Source organism: Pongo pygmaeus, chromosome 2 (assembly GCF_028885625.2).
Source record: "Pongo pygmaeus isolate AG05252 chromosome 2, NHGRI_mPonPyg2-v2.0_pri, whole genome shotgun sequence".
Classification (NCBI taxonomy): Eukaryota; Metazoa; Chordata; class Mammalia; order Primates; family Hominidae; genus Pongo; species Pongo pygmaeus.
In genome coordinates this window covers 80,167,675-80,189,397 of record NC_085930.1, presented here as the reverse complement: position 1 = coordinate 80,189,397, position 21,723 = coordinate 80,167,675, and positions in this window count along the sequence as shown.

The window sequence follows — 21,723 nt, the reverse complement described above, 5'->3', positions numbered from 1 at the left end:
GAATACCTAAAAATCCAATTTCTTTGCTCTATCAGATGTGGGTCTTCCATTTTGATTTCTGCTTTTTCACTGTTTTGCAATTGGTGCTATCATATCAGTGACACTAACTAGTGGTTTTATTATACTACAGCGTAAAACAATTGCATTTCCTTTACATTTTTAAATGTCTTATCCACATTCAGGCTGTGCATACATTTCACGGAAATGCCCTGAACTTGTTAGTTGATCCACAAATAGCTCCTCTATATATTTATGGTAATACTTTATGCTGAACTACAATTTCACACTCAGAACTGTCCCTGTTGGTTTGTCTGTTTTAAATGTCATCTGCTTATATTTATAAATGTAGAATGAGCTTTCTTAAATTGGATTTCTTGGGTCCAAGACACTTCTGATTTTCCTAATGACCAAATAACCAAAAAGCAGAACAGATTAAGAAGAAAAAAGAAATCTCGGGCACACACACTTTCCAAGCAGTCAGGGTTTGTTTAAAGCTGCTTTGTTCGGCAGGAATGGTTAATAAAAGAAACATTTCCCCAAAGAATTGTTGTGGTCTTTAATTAAACTCCTTTCCCATAAGTTTGTAATATCACATTGAACAATATTTGGTCAGTTTCTCTGCCTGGCTTTCTTAGTCAGATGCTGGACTTTATTGGATCCCGGGTCCTGAGGGAACATTAGGAACAGAGGGAGGCAGGCCACATCAAATGAAAGTTAATTGTGTTTAAGCTGTGTTGGAAACCAGCCTCCAGTGCGCCTTTGCTGAGAGCCAAGCTAAACACGCAGGTGCCCCAGCTGTCAGGCTGGGCCCAGGGCAGAGCATTTACCTGACACAGAGGATGTGCAGCCACACAAAGAGGGTGACTGTGGAAGAGGCCAACTCAGGGCCTTGCTTTTTGACCTTCTTGGGCTCCCAGACAATGGTCAACAAGGTGATTCATTCTACTGTGGGGGCTGGAAGTTGGGTTTTCTTCAAGAAGGGAGGGCTGCTGGATAGCAGCAGTTCATTAAGACTCAGAACTGTCTGTGGAAAAGCTGTGATGAATTGCTCTAAGTGACGTGGGTGCTAAGCACTGTTGCAGTTGCTGAAGAAATGTTTCATCTGGCTCTCTTCTTGCCCTCGAGTTGAGACTCAAATCTGAGCAGACACATGCCCGGCATATCTGACCTCAAAAGTGGATCGTTTGTCATGGAAATACCCCTTTTCCTTCTTATCTGCTCTGAGGGTGGACCACTGCTGTCTCCCCAGCCCTTGGCACATCCATGGGCACATGTCCTTGCGAACGGGACGCAGAGTTCTCCTGGGGCACTGTTGACATTCTGTCTCTTTATCCGGTTGGGAGTGCCACACCAGTTCATTTCATGATCATTGGTTCAACAGTTCACATGTTATATTTACATTGCTATATTAATTAGGTTAAAACATGAAATTGCCAAGAGTGGGCCACTTTTTAATATATAAAAAATGGCAGTTGTGTAAAATTCAATATAATATATTTTACCCAGGAAATGATAAAACAAGATTGTGACAATACCATCAAACATATCAGTGGTCACAAGATATATATAGGCCCAAAAGAGGCTTCATGATGATGTTGCCATCCATGGTGTGGGTGGTGATTGTAGCAGCTATTCCACTAAGTAGTGGTCCTTTTTTCTTTTGCTTTGTGTGACAACACAGTGTGGTGGCTAGTGCCTGGCCCCATAGTCTGTCATGCTTGGGTTTGAGCCTCTGCTCTCCTGTGTACCAGCTGGTTGCCCTAGGGAAAGGTTTTGAGCCCATTTTTCCATCTGAAAATGAGGCTGGTGATGGTACCTACTGCATAGGATTGCTGAGCAGTAGGTGCTCACATTTGATAACACCTACCTTGCCAGATGTGTCTCCTGCCATGTTGCCTTGGAATTTTCATACTCTAGATGATTTGGACTTCTTTTGTTTTTATTTGTTTGTTTTTGGACTTCTTTTCCCTTCATTGGGTATGCTGTGTTCCTGTGTTAGTTCATTCTCATGCTGCTAATAAAGACATACCCAAGAAAAAGACATACCCAAGACTGGGTAATTTTTAGAGGAAATAGGTTTAATTGACTCACAGTTCTGCATGACTGGGGAGGCCTCAGGAAACTTACAATTACGGTGGAAGGGGAAGCAAACATGTCTTCTTCCACATGGTGGCAGGAAGGAGAAGTGCCAAGCAAAAGGAAAATAAAATCCTTTTATAAAACCATCAGATCTCTTGAGAACTCAGTATCATGAGAACGGCGTGGAGGTAGCCACCCCCATGATTCAATTTCCTCCCACCAGGTCCCTCCCATGACGTGTGGGGATTATGGGAACTATAATTCAAGATGAGATGTGGGTGGGGACACGGCCAAACCATATCAGCTCCCTTCTGCTACTAAATCTCTGCATATGCTGTCTCCCTACTTTCCAGAATATTCTTCTCCCATGCCTTTGCCTACTTGGTTCCTCCTCACACTTGAGATCTCGGCTAGTTTCTTGATTTCTTAGCTGCCCTTGGCATCTCTCACTAGGTTACAACTGTTGAGTCTTTTACACTCTCATAGAACCATGTAACTTCCTTTTGTAATATGGATCACAGCTGTGATTTCAGAGGAAGCTGTGTGATGGTTTGATCCATCTGTCACCCTCATTTAACTGTGGGCTCGGTACGGGCAGGAAATGAGAATGATTTTGCTCATCATTGCCCTCTGGGGGACCTAGCTCACAGTTGGTGCTCCAGAAATATTTAATAAATGAAGTCTTACACAATACCAGTCCTTATATTTTAAGGCTTTAATGAGAGTCCCTGTATTTCTGATAAAATAGTAAAATAGAAAGCCATGTTCATAAGTAGTGTCTATATATGTCTGTATGAGAATAATAGATAACAGATAAACCCATCAGCTTCCAAAAATTCACCACGGGCATTTTGTGCAAAGTAGTGAGTAGGCAGGATAGCGGACGTTTTAAGAACAAAGACTCTGTCAGATGTCTGACTTCAAGCTCAGTGCTTCTCATGTCTCTGCTCTCTGATCTTGAAAAAGTTACTTTATCTGAAACTCTCTTTCTTTTTTTTTTTTTTGAGATGGAGTCTCGCTCTGTCTCCCAGGCTGGAGTGTGGTGGCGCGATCTCGGCTCACTGCAAGCTCCACCTCCCAGGTTCACGCCATTCTCCTGCCTCAGCCTCCTGAGTAGCTGGGACTGCAGGCGCCTGCCACCGTGCCCGCCACCACGCCCAGCTAATTTTTTGTATTTTTAGTAGAGACGGGGTTTCACCACATTAGCCAGGATGGTCTCGATCTTCTGACCTCATGATCTGCCTGCCTCGGCCTCCCAAAGTGCGGGGATTACAGGCGTGAGCCACCGTGCCCGGACTGAAACTCAATTTCTACAGAAGTAAACTGGATGTTAAAAATAGTACCCGAATGCTATGGGTTGGAATATGTCCCTCCAAAATTTGTATGTTGAAGTCCCAACTCTTAGTACTTCAGAATGTGACCTTATTTGAAAATAAAGACTTTACAGAAACAATCAAGTTAAAGGGAGGTCATTAGGGTGGGCCCTAGTCAATACTGGTGCCCTTATAAAAAGGGGAAATTTGGACACGGAGACACATTTTCTGAAGGAAGGAAAGGAAGATGATGGAAGAGATGCAAGGAGAAGATGACTGTCTACAAACCAAGGAGAGAGGCCCAGAACAGATCCTTCCCCTGCAGCCCTCAGACGAAACCAACCCTGCTGACTCTTTGACTTTGGAATTCCAGGCTCCAGAACTGTGAGATAATACATTTCTCTTGTGTAAGCCACCCAGTTTGTGGTACTTTGTTATGGCAGCCCTAGCAAACTAATACACTGAATGAGCCAACTTCATATATAATGATGCTATGTATTAATCTAAAAATCTCAATGACTTACAGCAGAAAACATTTATTTTTCCTGCTCGTGGCCTGTGGGTTGACTGTGGTTTGTACAGACTTCAGGCCAATTGGCTTCAGATCTACTCCTTGTGCCTTTATCATTCTGGTACTTGGCAGCTACCTGGGGCATTTTCTTGCCATGAAATAAGGCAGAAGAAAAAGAGGTCAAGAAAATGTTGCAAACCCACTGGAAGTTTCTTATGACATTATGTCTGCTGGATCTCACTGACCAAAGCAAGTCACCTGGCCAAGCCTGATAGGCAGAAACACACTATCTATTCTAGTGGGAGGCATTGACAATCACATGGAAACAGGAGAGGGTGACAATAACACAACTGACCCCAATACCTACACATCACAGGGTTGTCTTCAATAAATAAGATTTTGCATATAAAATTTTAGCAGAGGCCAGGCACTGTGGCTCATGCCTGTAATCCCAGCACTTTGGGAGGCCTAGGTGGGCTGATCACAAGATCAAGAGATTGAGACCATCCTGGCCAACATGGTGAAACCCCGTCTCTACTAAAAATACAAAAATTAGCTGGATGTGGTGGTGCACACCTGTAATCCCAGCTAGTTGGGAGGCTAAGGCAGGAGAATCACTTGAACCTGGGAGGTGGAGGTTGCAGTGAGCCGAGATGGTGCCACTGTACCCCAGCCTGGTGACAGAGTGAGACTCCATTTCAAAAAAAAAAAAAAAAAAAAAAAAAAAAAAAATTTAGCTGAGTGTCTGGTACCTAGTCAGTGCTTGATAAGTTGTTGTTGCTGTTATTATTGTTGTTCTTATTCTTGAACAAATTCTAGTGTTTATGTTCTATTGCAAGTCTACATGGATATTTTCTCTTCAAACAAGGAGAATTAGCTGGGTGAATTGCATTAATATTTGGTTAAGTAAAAGTCTCTGTAGACCACATTCTCACAGCTGTGATTAATTCTTTTAAATTTTTTAAAATTGCGTGTCTGCTTCACTGGAACGAAACAGAGATATGATTTCAAGCTTATGTTTCTTGTTAGGACATTAAGGCCACAATTAAATGTCTGGTTTTTTTCCTCTGAAAAAAATCAAAGACTCTTAAAATGGATTGTTGTGAAAGGACACATAAATATGTTTTAATCGATAGTTGAATTCTCCAAAGCACCATCAAGACAAAGTGTTAAATGTTCTGATTAGATTTGTGATTGGTTAGGCTAGAAATCTATACAGTTGCATGTCACACAATATTTAATAAATGGCATGTAGAGTATCTTAATTGTACCCATTTATCACTTCCCTCTGTTTCTAGATATATAAAGTTATCAAAATCTGGAAACTCAAACATTTTATTGTGGAAATGGTTGGTTGGGCTTCATTCTCTGCTTCTTTTGCTGTATTGGATCTGGTTTTGAGTTAAATATTTCTGCCACAACCTTCATGACTCATTTACATTTAAATAGCAACAGGAAATCTCTTTGCCAAGAAGGCTATTGGAATCAAATTTTCCACCAGATTTTTTAAAAAGGCTTTATTACCTATTATTTTGTACATCAGAATACTTTTTGCTTTCTACTTTGCAAATCTAAGCATCATAGGCAGTGTACAAGTTTATTATTTTTCATCTTGGACACTTATTGCATCTGATGCTCATAATTTATAACAGTTGCTATAATTTTAAAAATTAGAAATGAATTTCTGAGATGCTCATTGCCATTGCTATTGAATATTTGTTACAGAGAGCTTGAAGTACAATGCATGCCTTTGAACTTGTTGTTACAAGTTGAATGAGATCTGCTTATAGGAGGGGGAGTATATAATTATAGGAAAGGTGATAAAATCAAATAGATTCCAAATCAGAAAATTGAGGTGTGATTTATAAACACCTAACTGATGAGAACATTTATTGCGACTCCATGCATGTTGAAGATGATCCAGAGCAAATCTCTGTAGCTTAGAAATGAATACTTTAGAAAAAGGATCAGAAGATAAAAATTCCCAGGCATCCAAATGGATTTCACCTCCCACACTACCTCATATCCCCAGGAATTCTTTTAAGAAGGCATTAGAATCACAAGAAGGCTTCCAAGCTTATAAACCGACATCAGTGGCATCAGCTTAGACGTTGTTATTCTAGATGTCCGTAGGAGGAAGAACAAATTCATTGTTTGCTGAGATCTTGTTATGATTTTCCCTGGATTAGATTTTTTTTTTAATTTAAAAAAAGAGGTTTGGAAAGGCCTTGCTTAATAACTTAATTATTATTTAATTCTTACTCTGTACCAGGCATTGAATGTCTTACATCCATGAGTTCATTTTCTTCCTTCTGAAAGTCATTTGAAGTAGGTCACATTATCCCTATTTAGGGAAAACTGTGACCAGTAATGGAGCTGGGAGTAAGATCTTGGCAGCCAACCTAGAGAGTCCACATTCTTCATCACTATGCTTGTTTTCACTACCTCCTGTCTGTCCTTCTAGTGGGAGGCATTGAAAATCACATGGATCCCTTCCCTCTTTCCCTCAGGTGCTCATGTAGACACCCTGCATGCTGTGTTCTGCTATAGGCACTCAGGAGCAGGCATGTTTATGGCAGATAGGATGCCTGTCTTCGAGGAGCAGATTGTCTCCTGGAGGACACAGACAATAAACAAGGAAGCAAATAGGTGTATAATGTAATTTCAGGTTGTGCAAAGTGCAATAAAAATAAAGCCAAGTAAGGGGTCGGAGATCTGGAAGGAGAACATTGACGATAGGAAGATTTTCAACAAAAATACCAAGGTGTTCATAAATTCATTGACTCACTTGCTGGAAAGCTACGAAGCATGCCTTACCAGTGTAACTAAGTCTGATCTGGAAAGTCCAGGAGCCTCTTGGTGGGTCTTTAACCCACTGGACCACAGATGAAGAAAGTATAAGCCAGCAGGTGGCATTTCTAATGATCTCAGGACAAAACCTGGGACTTACTTGTTTCATTTGTGATCCCCCACCCCTTATCTTCTCTTTGAAAGTCCTGTCTGAAAGAAGCAGCAAATTAATTGTTTTGTTCTTAATTGGGAAGGCATTATACCTGACATTGTTCTTCTATAATACAGACCTAATGAGGGAGAGTGGCCATTTAGGAAGATTATATGGGAGATTTGAACAATTTTTGTAGGGTGAATGTTAGAAACTTAATGTCAGACTATTAATGTTGAAAAATATAAAAATAGCCTTTCATCACCTGTTTATTACTTCCTTTCTTCATTTCATTCTTCATGAAAGTCAAGAACTATGGGTGAATTAGGATGGAGGATAAGCTAGGAGAGGGATTGGCAATAGGCTTTATCTTAGGCACCTACCCTCACTCTTCTTGGAGGTTTCTTGGAGTGCAGTGTTGAGAAGAATTCTGAAGTTACAGCTGGGCTTGGTGGCAAGAATGCCATAGGCAATTAGTTATCTGCTGGGAGTCCGGGTAGGAGGAGTGGCTCCGAATTTGCAGACCAGTGTTGGAACCAGGTTGTGGAAATCACTATCTTTTGATTCCTTTCATATGACTGAGTCAGAAAACATGGTGAGGAAACATATCTGATGGACTTTAATTAAGACTGACTTCCTCCTTTCCTTCCTCTCATTCCTCCACTCCCCTCCCCTCCCCTCCCCATCCCTCTTTCCCCCTCCCCTCCCTTTTCTCCCTCCCTCCCTCCGTTCCCTCCTTCCTTCCTTCCTTCGTTCTTTCCTTTTCTTCCTCCCTCCTTCCCTTCCTTTTCTTTCCCCTTTCCTTCCTTTCTTTTCCTTCCTACTTTATTCCTTCCTTCTCTCCTCCCTCTTTCTCTTCCTACCTACCTGCTTTTCTTCCTTCCTGTCCATCTCCTCTTTGTCTCTCTCTTTTCCCTCCTCCTCCTTATACCTTTCCTCTTCCCCCTTCTCCGACAAATTGTACAACATGACAGAGTTCATAGTTACAAAAAACACATGTTCCAGAGTTGGACTTCCTGGTACCAATTCTGGTTCTATCACATCCTATTAGTGTGCACCTTGTGCAGGACACTGAAACTCTTTGTACTTCAGCTTCCTTATCAGCAATATGGGAGAAAAATGCCTCCTTCCTCATGCCTATCATTTTGGCACTCTAGAAATATTTCTAACAGGACTGTTTCTCGAATTGTGACACACATGCCACTGTTGGGAGGTTTACATGGTTTTAGGAGTTTTACAGACAAGGCATTGAATAAAATGGTCTTCTCTTGTTTTTCTTAGAATCTTTCTGTTAACTCAAGGATAAAGTCTTAATTTAGAGTTCTTTTCTCTAATAAGTCTAACACTGCTTTATTAGCTAAGAGAACAGACCCACTCAGAGCTTTCTGTTGAGACTGTCTATAGCCTGAAATTAATAATGTCATTTGCATTGTATTATATTTAGAATTACCTTCCTTTATGATGAGTGATACTTGTTTTATACTCAGAGAGAGGGTACAAACTTCCTTTCTCATTTTTGTGTAAATGTGAAAAGTGAGTCTATTTAAAGAAAAAATTCTAAATACATAATGGAATAATATACTGTCACGACCTTGAAATGCAGCCTGCAAATTGCTAGTGGTCAGGTGTAGGCAATGGAGTCAATGGAGACAGACCACTGTGATGGGGGAGCCAGTTAGGAGCAAGTTAGGAGAGGGTTCTCTCTGTTCTTGCCATACTGGCCTTCCTTCTGTCCTTCTATCCTGCTAGATTGTCCTCTCTGCTTGTAGTTCTTGTTCCCATTTCCACTTCCCGTTACCGAGTTTTTTTATTTTTCAGATTTCTGCTCAATTGCGGCTAGGCATGGTGGCTCACACCTATAATCCCAGCATTTTGGGAGGCCAAGGTGGGCAGATCACTTGAGGTTAGGAGTTAGAGACCGGCCTGGCAAACATCATGAAACCTTGTCTCCACTAAAAATACAAAAATTAGCTGCGTGTGGTGGTGTGCACCTGTAATCCCAGCTACTCAGGGAGGCTGAAGCAGGAGAATTGCTTGGACCCAGGAGATGGAGGTTGCAGTGAGCTGAGGTCACGCCACTGCACTCCAGCCTGGGTGATAGAGTGAGACTGTCTCAAAAAAAAAAAAAAAAAGCACAGAAAATGGTGATGTTTCTTGATTCTTCCTGAAAGGCCATATTGTTTGTTATTGGTTCTTCTAGAATAGTGTTCAGTTTCTTCTGAGCACACATCTCTGGCTAATTGTATATTGATTGGTGGAATTGTATGAGTGGTGTCTGTCCCTGTTGGACTATAGGCGCCTTGTGGACAGGGTCCACGTCTGTTCTAGTTCAGCATTATCCCCAGCACCTATCAGAATATAGAAATTGTTACATTTCCTGTAATTTACTAAAAAAATTAATATAGACAGTTTAATATATCTCTCTGTGTAGGTGTAAGTTAACTTTAAATTCTAATTTAGAAGTAGTTAACATTTGGATTAATCTAGTCAGGAATTCACATTCCAGGCCTGCCATCTGATATCCCTGTCTGAGTCTGTACTATCTGGTCTGTTAATTAACATAAAGGATGTTAGAAATAATTTTTATTGGTAAAATAAATGATGTTCAAGATATCTAATTGGTTAGAAATCTGTTCTTGCACAAATGGGGTTCAAGAATAAGGCTATTACAGGTCTAGGACACTGAAAGATCCAAGTCCCCCACTCATGGGTGAATTCTGTTGTCTAATTTAATTAGATGGGAAGTAAATCTGTCCTTAGAACACTATTAATTGTGCTTTACAAAGTACCTCAAAACCCTGAGAACAGAGAGTTTGCCCTGCTTAGGTCCAGGTGGTTTGATTCTCTGGGGACGTACTTACCCATAAATGATTGACGGTATGGTAGGACTCGATCTGAGGCTCGCTTGCATTGTGACATGCCACCTGGGTAAGAGGAAGGGCTGAGGATCCTGTAACTCTCAATCACCTCCAAACATTGGAGGTCCCCCATATTCATCAAAAGAGCTTGACGACGGGCCATGGCCACTTGGCTTTGGTCATATTACAACAAGAGAGCAACAGACAATGGCTGAAGGCGGGATAAAGGGAAGAGGCGGTGGTGGGTTGAAGAATATTGAGCTGGAGTCAACAGAACTTGATGACTGATTTATGGGGATGTGAAGGAGGAGGCAAAGATGACTGAGGTGTGGGTCCTGGGAGCAGGTTTCGAGGTGTGGTTTGGTTGAAGGAGGCTTATTATTCTGTCTTGTAAACCCAGCTGGTCCCTGGCTCCATTAGGAAGCAGACAATGTTGGTCTTTGCTCACCTCTCATCTCTCCTTCACTAGGCCCCATTGTCTAATCTACCTTACCCATGCCTCTGTCCTGAGTAACATCCTACCTGTCTGGTGTGCCGAGACTATTGCCCATGTCTTTGTTGTCTAGAAAAAGCACCATGGAATTGTTTACTTACCCAAGCTAAATTGGATGATAATGGCTGGAAATCTTATGGGGCTCCAATCCATGTAAATAAATATGTGGTTTTTTTTTTTGAAAAAAACTTTACATTTTGAACTCATTTTAGATTTACTGAAAAATTCCAAAATGAGCACCGAGAATTTTCTTATATCTCACCCACATCCCTAATTATAAGATCTATTTTTTTTTTTTGAGATGGAGTTTTGTTCTGTCACCCAGGCAGGAGTGAAGTGACGTGATCTTGGCTCACTGCAACCTCCGTCTCCCACGTTCAAGTGATTCTTCTGCCTCAGCCTCTCAAGTAGCTGGGATTACAGGCACCCACCACCACACCTGGCTAAGTTTTGTATTTTTAGTAGAGATGGGGTTTCACCATGTTGGCCAGGCTGGTCTCGAACTCCTGACTTCAGGTGATCCACCTGTTTTGACCTCCCAAAGTGCTGGGATTACAGGTGTGAGCCACCACGCTCGGCCCTTAATGATAAGATCTTAGGCTGGGCCCTGTGGCTCACGCCTGTAATCCTAGCACCTTAGGAGGCCAAGGCAGGAGGATTGCTTGAGCCCCAGAGTTTGAGACCAACCTGGGAAGCACAGTGAGACCCCAACTCTAAAAAAAACAAAATAACAACAAAAACAACAACAACAAAAAACACACACAAAAATGAGCTGGGTGTGGTGGCATGTGTCTGTAGTCCTAGCTACTCAGGAGGCCAAGGTGGGAGGATCACTTGAGCCCGGGAGGTTGCTGCAGTGAGCTGAGATCACACCACTGCACTCTGGCCTAGGTGACACACTGAATTCCTGTCTCAAATAAAAACAAACCTCAAAACTTTTGCTATACGCTGTGGCTCACAGCACTTTGGGAGGCCAAGTTGGGTGGATGACTTGAGGTCAGGAGTTCAAGGCCAGCCTGGCCAACATGGTGAAACCCTGTCTCTACTAAACATAAAAAAATTAATGCACACCACTGGGCATGGTGGTGTGCGCCAGTAATCCCAGCTACTTGGGAGGCTGAGGCAGGAGAATTGCTTGAGCCCTGGAGGCAGAGGTTGCAGTGAGCCAGGATCGTGCCACTGCACTCCAGCTTGGGCGAAAAAGCGAGATTCCATCTCAAAAGAAAACAAAAACAAAATGTTTGTAATTGTGGGGCAATTATCAAGAAGAAGAAATTAACATTGGTACAGTACTATTAACTGAACTATAGCCCTTATTCAAAATTCACCAATTTTTCTCCCAATGCCCATTTTCTGCCCCAGGACCTCATCCAGGCCCCCATATTGCATTTAGTGGTCATTTCTCTTTAGTTTCCTCCAGTCTGGTACTGTATATCAATCTTTACTTGTCTTCCATGACCTGCATTCACACTTTTGAAGAGTACTGATCAGTTATTTTATAGAATAGCCCTCAGTTTGGGTTTATCTAATGTTTTTTCATAATTGGACTGATGCTATGCATTTTTGGCAAGAATTCCACAAAAATATAGTGTCCTCAGTGAATCACATGAAGGGGTATGTGATGTTGATATGTCTTATTACAGAGGGTGTTTTCCTTGATCACTTGGCTAAGTTGGCGGTTGCCAAATTTCTTTCCTGTCAAGTCACTATATTTCCCTTTGTAGTTGAAAACCTAATCTGTGATTTTTAACTTGGTAGCATGGCAATGAGGAAAATAAAATTTTGTACAGAAGGAGAAAATTTCCCCTTCTTCCCAACCTCCATTTAAAAAGCTTTCATTTGAAAAATATGGTTTGTCCTAGAAAACTTAAGCAGAATGGTTGATGTGGCTAAAATAAAACTATCTTTTGGCTGTTTCAGTGACAGTTTTAAAAAATGAAAATAGTGAAAACAGTGACAATTCCTTTCTCCATTCTGCCATCTCTGTAAAAACCCGTCTTTGATCATGTAACTTTCCTGATTGAAAACGTTTGGTTGGTTCCAAATGACTACAGGAAAATGTCCCAACCTCCCGGTTTGCCACTCAAGACCTTCTGCAATATGACTGCAATTGACTTTTCCATCTCTTTCCTACTTCCCCTGTCCTCTGCCCTCCACTCCCAGGAATTCTATCTCTCAGCTGTGTATAACAACCACCATTCACTGGGTCTTTGTTTTTGCTTATGCAATTCTCTCAGTCAGGACCATTCTTCTTTTCTCACCTCTACCATTTAGAACCCTTGTTCTGTTTTGATAAATATTATCTCACACTTTCTGTGCCAGTTATTAAGCTATGGTCTCTCAGTTTCTATGCTTCTATACTCTGCTTTGTGATGCTGGGACTGGACTGTTCAAACCACATTTCTGCATTTGCCAACTGCTTTGTGTGAGGCTCTGCCCATATGGGGAACTAGAGGATACTGGAAGATATTCTATTCCTGAAATGACTGCCCCATAATGCATCTTCACCTTGGCAGCAGCATTTCCTTCTCGTAACAGCACTGGGACTCATCTGCAGTTTTCCGAGTGCTGGCAATATCTACCACAGTATGCCTGCCCAGCGATACCAGTACCGGCTGGCCAGTGACCTCTTTATAGAGGTTTGGGTCTCAGCCCCATGGGAATCCCTCCTCTAACCTCGGGGTTAACAGCACCATCTGGATAGTACCCTTTCTTCAGAGGTCTACTTTGAGAGAACCTTCTCTAAATTAATAACTCCAACTTCTTCCTTTGTTTCCTGTATCCCTAAGAGTGGGAGCAACTTCCTGCAGTTGCTGTCTGTGTGGTACCTTCACGTTCCCTTTTTGCCCTATACAAAGTTAATATCCTTATCTCTAAATGACACTTATTTTTTATTACATTCCCTCTGTTAAAAAAAAAAAACCCTTGGCCAGGTGCGGTGGCTCACACCTATAATCCCATCACTTTGGGAAGCCGAGGCGGGCAGATCATGAGGTCAGGAGAGTGAGACCATCCTGGTTAACATGGTGAAACCCCGTCTCTACTAAAAATACAAAAAAATTAGCTGGGTGTGGTGGCACGAGCCTGTAGTTCCAGCTACTTGGGAGGCTGAGGCAGGAGAATAGCTTGAACCTGGGAGGCAGAGGTTGCAGTAAGCTGAGATCGCGCCACTGTACTCCAGTCTCGGTGACAGAGTGAGATTCCATCTCAAAAAAAAAAAAAAGCCCCCAAACTTGGTGTTTCTGTCTCCCATCTGAACCCTGGATGATATGGAAGTTGGTACCAGGGTCAATCCCAGGAAACAGGTAGATTTAGGGATTTGTTTCCTGGGGTCCTCAGGCTCGAGTGTGACACTGAGCTCTCACCCATGGGAAATGCAATGCTGGTAATCCATGGTGTGCAATGGCATCAAGGTCAGTCAGATTTGGGTGATTGTGAGGAAATACCTACTGAAGCCAGGGACTTGGGGTACCAAGTGACTGCTTGCTGCCTTTGACCACTGTAGCAGTAATGATGACTCTTAGGACTGTGGTGTGAGGCAGGTTCTCCTGAATGTACTCACTGTTACCGAAAGGGAGTGACAGGCTCAGACCTTCCAGCGCTCAGCTCAAGTCAACAGAGATCCAGAGAGATTCTCTGGCAACCTTAAAAGACTTTGTTTCTTGGGTGTGGTGGCTCATGCCTGTAATCCCAGAACTTTGGGAGGCTGGGGTGGGTGGATCACAATGTCAGGATTTTGAGACCAGCCTGACCAACATGGTGAAACCCCATCTCTACTCAAAATACAAAAATTAGCCAGGCATGGTGGTGCGAGCCTGGAGTCCCAGCTACTCAGGAGGCTTAGGCAGGAGAATTGCTTGAACCCGGAAGGCGGAGGTTGCAGTGAGCGGAGATTGCACCACTGCACTCCAGCCTGGGTGACAGAGTGAAACTCTGTCTCGGGAAAAAAAAATAATACTTTCTTACTAAAGCCACAGTTGGCGATGATAATGGTAGAGATGGCTATCTTCATCATTATCGTATCTCCCTGGTTTGAGAGAGAGAGAGGGAATCTGAATAAACCCAGCTTGGCTCAAAAGTCCAGTTAGCTATGGCCAGGCAGGAAATGCCACTTGGTGGAAACATGACTGCCAGCCGTGGGCAGCCACTTCCCATAGATGGGGGCAGATCCCACATCCTCACAGTTGTCTCCTGAATACGTGTGGGAGTAGGGACAGCAGCCCAGAGGAGGAAGACTAATGTCTGGTCATTTTGAGGGTGGGAGGAGACAAGAGGAATTCTCCAGCTCAGCCGCTAGGACAAAGTTTGACCTTTAAATCCAGAGGGCCTCAGGTAGATATCTAAAGAAATTGTTTTCCTGAGGGACTTCTGAGATTTAAGACACAAGCTTGGCTGCCCTGCACCATGGTAACAGAGCAGGATTCAGAGTTTGAAAAAGGGACAATTTTTTTTTTTTCCCCTGCATGGAAATCAAGCATGGCTTTAGTGCAGCAAGGACTGAAGGGAGCTCAGTGCCATGCGGGGTTTTCTTCTTTGGGAGCACTAGTGAGATTGCATTCTGGACAGAGAAACAGCATTCTCTGCGGGGCTGGGCTGCAGTGGCAATAGGGGAGGGAGATGATGTTGGGGCTGCTCCACCCAGCAGGTGCCAACCAGGATGCCAGAGAAGAAAGATACATAGAAAAAAACTCCCCTCAGTAATAGGAGCTTTTGAAGTGGGGGCCACAGAGCCAGTGCAATTGAGACATTGATGTAATTTCGCTTGTGCTTTTCGCACTGGTGAGGTTTGGGATTGCTCAGATTACATTCAAACCTGCCCAACAACTTTTTTTTTTCTTTAATGGAAACAGCTTAGTTATTCCGTATCACTCACCTATGGAAGCCTCTCATCTTCCTGAAGGCTCATTTAAAACTCAGGCCAACCAAGTAACAACAACAACAACAACAAAAAGCCCTGGCTGTTAATCCCCTGGTTTTCACTTACATGCAGAACTGTAGGCTTCAGTGACACCTTTTCAGGGTTTCCAGGAGAATGAAGTTGACTGGCAAGGGGCTTTCGAGACTGTCAACTCCCCCAAAGGCAGTTTGGGGTTTGTCGTCAGCAGACTTGGCCAAGCATGCGTTGAAATAACTCATTACTCGTTCTACCTGTTGTTTTAAAAAGGCAGCATTGAGACACTTTGAATATTTTGCTGTGGGGGTTTTGGCGAACATATTTCAAATGGGGGAAAGAAAATAACAAACAGTGGGGAAGGGCAAATGAATTTCCTATGACCGCTGGCTAGTTAGGGCACGTGCATATGTCGCGTGCGGGTTGAATTAGAGTATTTGGAGACCCTGTGCTATTCTTTCTGAAGCCCTTTACTTACTATTCATGCTTTCATTACGGTCCCTTTTATTCACACACACATCTAGGGGAGGGGGCAGGTGGTGATTTAGTCTTAAAAAAAAACAAACATAAAACTTGCCATATATTTTAGAGTTATAGGTGCATGCATTTCTTTCCTCCCATCAAATCTTGCTTTTCCATTTTAGCCACATAAATGGTTGTCATAGTGACATTTCCTTCCAGCCTCCTTAGCTTTGGTATGGAGCAGAGAGCTCAGAGAGTATCCAGTGACCATAAATCCATGTCTTAACTGTCCCCTTCACTCCCTGAAACTAATCAAATATGAGGTCGGCTATGGCTGCTCCTGCTATTCCAAAATGAGTGGAAATTATGTCAAAATTAGGCAAAAAATAGACTCTGTCTGAGTTACTCAGAATGGTATTGTTTATTTTTGAAGAAAAGTATGTTAGTTTGGCATTTCAAGGAGCACTTAGCCAGTAAAAGTCATGATTTCTTGGATCTAGCAGGAAAGTGGACATTTAATTCCTTCTAAAAATCTCTGATATCTTGGGTGTTGAGTAGATTCTTAAAAGTTGTGAGATGCAAAGAACTTAAAACAGAACTGCCATTCAGCCCAGCAATCCCATTACTAGATATATATCCAAAAGGAAACAAATCATTCTACCAAAAGACACATGCACTCGCATGTTCATCGCGGCACTATTCACAAGAGCAAAGGCATGGAATCAACCTAGGTGCCTAATAACGGTAGATTGGATAAAGAAAATGTGGTACATATACACCATGGAATACTATGCAGCCATAAGATGAATGAAACTGTGTTCTTTGCAGCAACATAGATACAGCTGGAGGCCATTATCCTAAGCGAACTAATGTAGGAACAGAAAGCCAAATACTACGTGTTCTTACTTATAAGTGGGAGCTAAACAATGGGTCCTCATGGATATAAAGATGGCAGCAACAGACACGGGGGACGACTCGGGGGGAGAGGAGAGTAAGGGTTGAAAACCTACTGGGTACTATGCTCACTACCTGGTTGACAGGATCAATTGTACCCCAAACCTCAGCTTCAAGCAGTATAGTCAGGTAACAAGCCTGCACAAGTACCCCCAAATCTAAAATAAAAGTTGAAACTATTTTTTAAAACATTGTGAGATGGTTGAAAAAATAATTTAAAAACGTTTCTTTAAATCGACTTAAAACTTCCATCTTTTGTAACATTTGCTATTGTTTTGCAAAACTTTTGTATATATTAAGATCCAGCATCATCTCTAAAGATGTTTCCTTAAGGATTTTTTTTTTTAACAAAAACATTTAACTAGAATCCAGAGGCAAAGACTTCAGGAGCATCTCAGCAGTTGAAGGTTCTAAGTATTGAGAGACTGAGACCACAGAAGTGAAGTAATTAAAGGGAAATGGAAAGAAAAGAAACGTCCTGATCCCAGTTCAGGCTGGGAGTGTGGCTGTGAAGGACTGGGTATTTCCCTTGAGTCTTTCCTGGGGGTTATGTGGGCCTCCCACTGGAGCTGGTCTAACTTCCATCATAGTGGGGTAGGCAGGTGTCATCTGTGACACGAAATATGAAAAAAAGGGGCAGAGATGACTTTGGACGACAAATTATTTGGGATACTTTTGACTACCAGAAAGAAAATAGCATCTGAAAGTGGCTATGTTAATTTGCGTTTCTGTTTCTTCTAACAAGACATTGGGAAGTTAGGAATTACCAGGTTGGTTCAGCAGGTCCTTAATGGCATGGTCCTGGGGCATTGTCTCTGCAGTTTTTGACCCTTCTCCCCGCCCCCACCCCTGGTTTAAACATGGCTCCTGCAGCTCCAAGCTTATATCCTAATGCAGGAATGCCCAAAGATAGAAGGAAGGAGGAAAGGATAAACATGCTCTACTTGCTCATCTCTCTCTCTTTCTCTTTGTTTCTCTCCCCTTCATTTTTCCTCTCTCTCCCCGCCTCCCTCTCTCTCTCTTTCTGTACTTCTCTCTCTCTCTTCCTTCCCCCTCCCCTCCCTCCCTCTCTCCCTCTCTGCCTCCTTCTCCCTCACTCTCCCCCTCCCCCCACTCCCTCTCTCTCCCCCTCTCCCCACTCCCTCTCTTCCTCCCTCTCTTCCTCTCTCTTCCTCTCTCTCCCCCACTCTCTCTTCCTCTCTCTTCCTCTCTCTCCCCCACTCTCTCTTCCTCTCTCTTCCCCTTTCCCCCCTTTCCTTCTCTCTCTCCCTTCTCCCTCTCTCTCTTCCCTCCTCTCTTGTGCTCTCTCTCTCTCTCTCTCTAGCTCCCTCTCCTCTTTAAATCCCAGATACCTCCCTACCGCTGCACATGTCCACTTATGTTTCATTGGTGGAACAGAATCACACGACTGTCCCTAGTTGCAAGGAAGGTTGGGGAAGTGAGTATCTAGCATTTTCCATTTCTGTTGTGGGAGGTGGATGCTGCCTATAGGGCAGAAGGGAGAAGTGCCAGGCTGCTGTGTTGGTAATAAACAGTGTCAGCCATAGCTAGAGTTTTGAAACTGAAAAGACTTAATGACCACTGCTTTACCCTGTAGTCTTACTTATGAAAAACTGGCACCATAAGAGAATCAATGACCTGCCCACACAGCTTGGTGTCAGATCCAAAGTCTGAGTCTACATGTCTACGTTTTTTGACTCACGACATAGAACTGAGGTTGACTATGACTAACATTTGACTTGCATATTACAGCTGGCATAGTGAGGGCTTTGTTCAGCATGTATTAGCTTGCTTAATTTTTGCTTTTGGCGCTGCGGGGTCTGCAGGCTTCTCAGAGCAGAGGGTGCATCTGCTGCAGCTTCCCACATCTCCTGCTGAAAGGTAGCCAATCATTTCTTCCTAATTAACGATCAAACATGATTTCAGATAGTCCTTCTCCTAAGATGCCATAGGAGATGTTCCTTGTATCTGTCAGTGGCACTGATCACGTTGTCATTTTTGGCAACTAATTCCCGGAATGAATAATAAAATTATAATAATCTTGTACCAGAGGGAGGGTGACCAATTTGTAAACTCCATTAAGAATTGAGCAAAGGATTGTCCTCTAATGAGATAGACAGCATCAGGGAGACCATTCATCAAGCCTCTCTGTCACAGATGCACAAAGGTACCCTGGAGGGAGGGGCTCCTGGAATTCGGGCAGACAGGGAGGGTTGTCTTGGATTTGCATTTCCATATTGTCATTGATCAGCTGCCGGAGAACGAATGACAAGCAGAACACCAGAGTTCTCCATTGTAAGGCTCCGGGTGTGTTTATGCCACCCTTGATTCATTCCCCACGGGGTGAGAAGCATTACTCACCATTTTCTCATGTGCCAGAAAAAGAAATGGAATCAACGGGCGTATCATCTCCTTGTTGGAAAATGACAGCCCCCTTATTATAAATCCCCAATAAATTGATAGAAGAGCTGTTCAAACTTCATAGATATAAATGTTTCCTGGGATTAATGGGAACTTATTCCTACAAATGAACCGATCTTTGAATTGAGGTATTGTTTATTTTTCCTCTAGATGTCATGATAAGCAGTGGAGCATAGATGGCAAAGGTTTTCTATTTACTCAATCCCTGTCCTTCACCACTTTCCCACTTCCTAGGGCCAAACATTTATAGCTTTAGAAATACTAAATTATCCCCACCTTTTGGAGGAACAGCTTCTTCCTTTTGGAAATCCTTTACAGGAGAATTTGAAATTTGTAAACCTCCTTGTTACCTTTGGGGGAAACCATGGAGATATAACCCTTACATTGTAAGACAGAAACAGACCACTGCTCACTATTGTATGTATCTTAAAGAATTAATATTTTATTTCAATAGGTATCTCAGCATTTGTTTTCAACGTCCTTTGTAACCAGCACATTGAAGCTCTTGCCTGTCATATGGGAGGGGATTGTGCCAACAACAGCTTATTTTCTGAATCATCAGGGTTTTCTCTGATGTGGCCTCTAAGGGTCATCTTGGGACTGTCATTCGGTATTTATATTAGTGTTGATACTCTTAGTGAGTGAGTGCTTTTATAAGTGAAACTGAATCTTCTGTCCAGCACCAGGAGCATGTGGGTACTTAATAAGTACCAATCAATAGCTTTTGCTGATATTGGAATATAGGCCCATCTACTTCCTGGATGGCTCCACAGGGAAAGAGGCATTTATAGCTTGTGCTTTATTCTATAGAAGAGGCTAAGGGCTGCTTTCTAGATTGTCTTTGTTTGAATCTATGCTGGGTGTGACGTTTACCCATGCAATGCCATTCCTGTCTGCCGGAACCTGGTGGGGGTTGGAACTTCAGTGGCTCTTCCACTTGATTTGCTGAACTTCTAGTTTGTTCCAAGAGTCAGCTGGCCGGGGAGGAGCAGGATGAAGAGTGTCTCCATGCCTGCCAGCCTTCTAAATTGCCTGGAGCCCACACCCTGCCGCCTCCCTAGACTTCTAAGAAGTCACAGGGGCCTTGTGTTCTCCAGGCCACCCCACACTTCAGCTGGGTTTTTCAAAGCTGGTAGAAGTCTGGTAACGACTGTCTTCTCACCATTTCTATCGGAATTGATTCCTTTTGCCCATCCCCATTCCTGAAGTCCCGCTAACACGTGGATGGAATGTAGAACAACATTTTACTAAATCTGAGGATAAGGGAGAAAGGAGAGCAGAGAGGACACATTACACCTGAACACTGGACATCACTTTTCTGAACCGTGCCTTGGTTTCCCTTACCAAGGGGAGCCCTCGCTAGTGGCCTTTGCTCCTTAGGTTCTGGACTCCTGCCATGGCGCGGCCCCCGCTTCTCGTTATTCATTCATTCATTCATTCAACAAATATACATTGAGTATCCACTATGAGCCAGGAGCTGGGCTAATATTTGGCATTGATTCTTCACACCAACTCTGTGAAATAGGTACTATTAATATTCCCATTTTACAGATAAGGAACCAAGAATTCAAGAGATAAGAAGTCACTTGGCCAGTGGCTACTTAGGATTTGGATAATTTTATTCTACTCTCCATATTCCTACTCAGCCACTGAATTAATTGGTTCGAGTCTTTCTATTAGAATATAGCTCCTGCTGTACTATTTTTTTTTTTTGAGATGGAGTCTTGCTCTGTCGCCCAGGCTGGAGTGCAGTGGCACCATCTCGGCTCACTGCAAGCTTGGCCTCCCGGGTTCACACCATTCTCCTGCCTCAGCCTCCTGAGTAGCTGGGACTACAAGTGCCCACCACCACTCCCGGCTAATTTTTTTGTATTTTTGGTAGAGACGGGGTTTCACCATGTTAGCCAGGATGGTCTCGATCTCCTGACCTCGTGACCCATCCGCCTCAGCCTCCCAAAGTGCTGGGATTACAGGTGTGAGCCACCACGCCCGGCCCTGCTGTACTACCTTTATTAGGCTAGTTGTAATATAAAACAGGAAGAGAGCACTGTGAAGGAACTGCCTTGAGCAATGGAGATATTCCTACCTTGGAAAATGCTTGGATATAGGGCAGTAAATGCAAAACAGATGCCAGCCCTGACACCATGGAGCTTTCAGTCTTCAGTGGAGGAGTGAAGAGGAGAGGAGAGATCCATCGCACAGCACACGCGTGTGCACACATACTCACTGTGATACATGGTAATAAGGACAAGGAAGTAGAGAACCGGGTACTGTGAGCAAGATTAATAGCTTTCTGCTTCTTCATATTCCTGCATACCTCCCTCTTTTCCCAGGTCACCTAGGAAACTCCAAATCCCTCTCACTCTATTCATTTTTCTGTCTTTAGTCTCTTTTTTGTTTTGACAGCCTCATTCTAGATCTGTCCCGGGTTTGGGACTCTCACCTTTCCTGCACGAAGACTCCATCAAGATACATCCCCCAAAAAAGTGCTGTCGCCCCTTATATGAACAGGCTATTCTTCTGTGGGAAAACATCTGGGATTTTTTTTTATTTTAAGTTGCAATTTTTCCTTCCTGAAACATTTTCTAAATGTTTTTTTTTCTTCTTTTTAAAAGTGTGGATGTCCAATGTGAGGGTGTGAAAGACGTGTTTAGGTGGGTCCTGGGAGAATATTAACTAGCACATCATATAGCGATGTAGATATTTCTTCTTTCTATGTATATATCATGTCTATAGTTTTTTTTTTTTTTTTTTTTTGAGATGGAGTCTCGCTCTGTTGCCCAGGCTGGAGTGCAGTGAC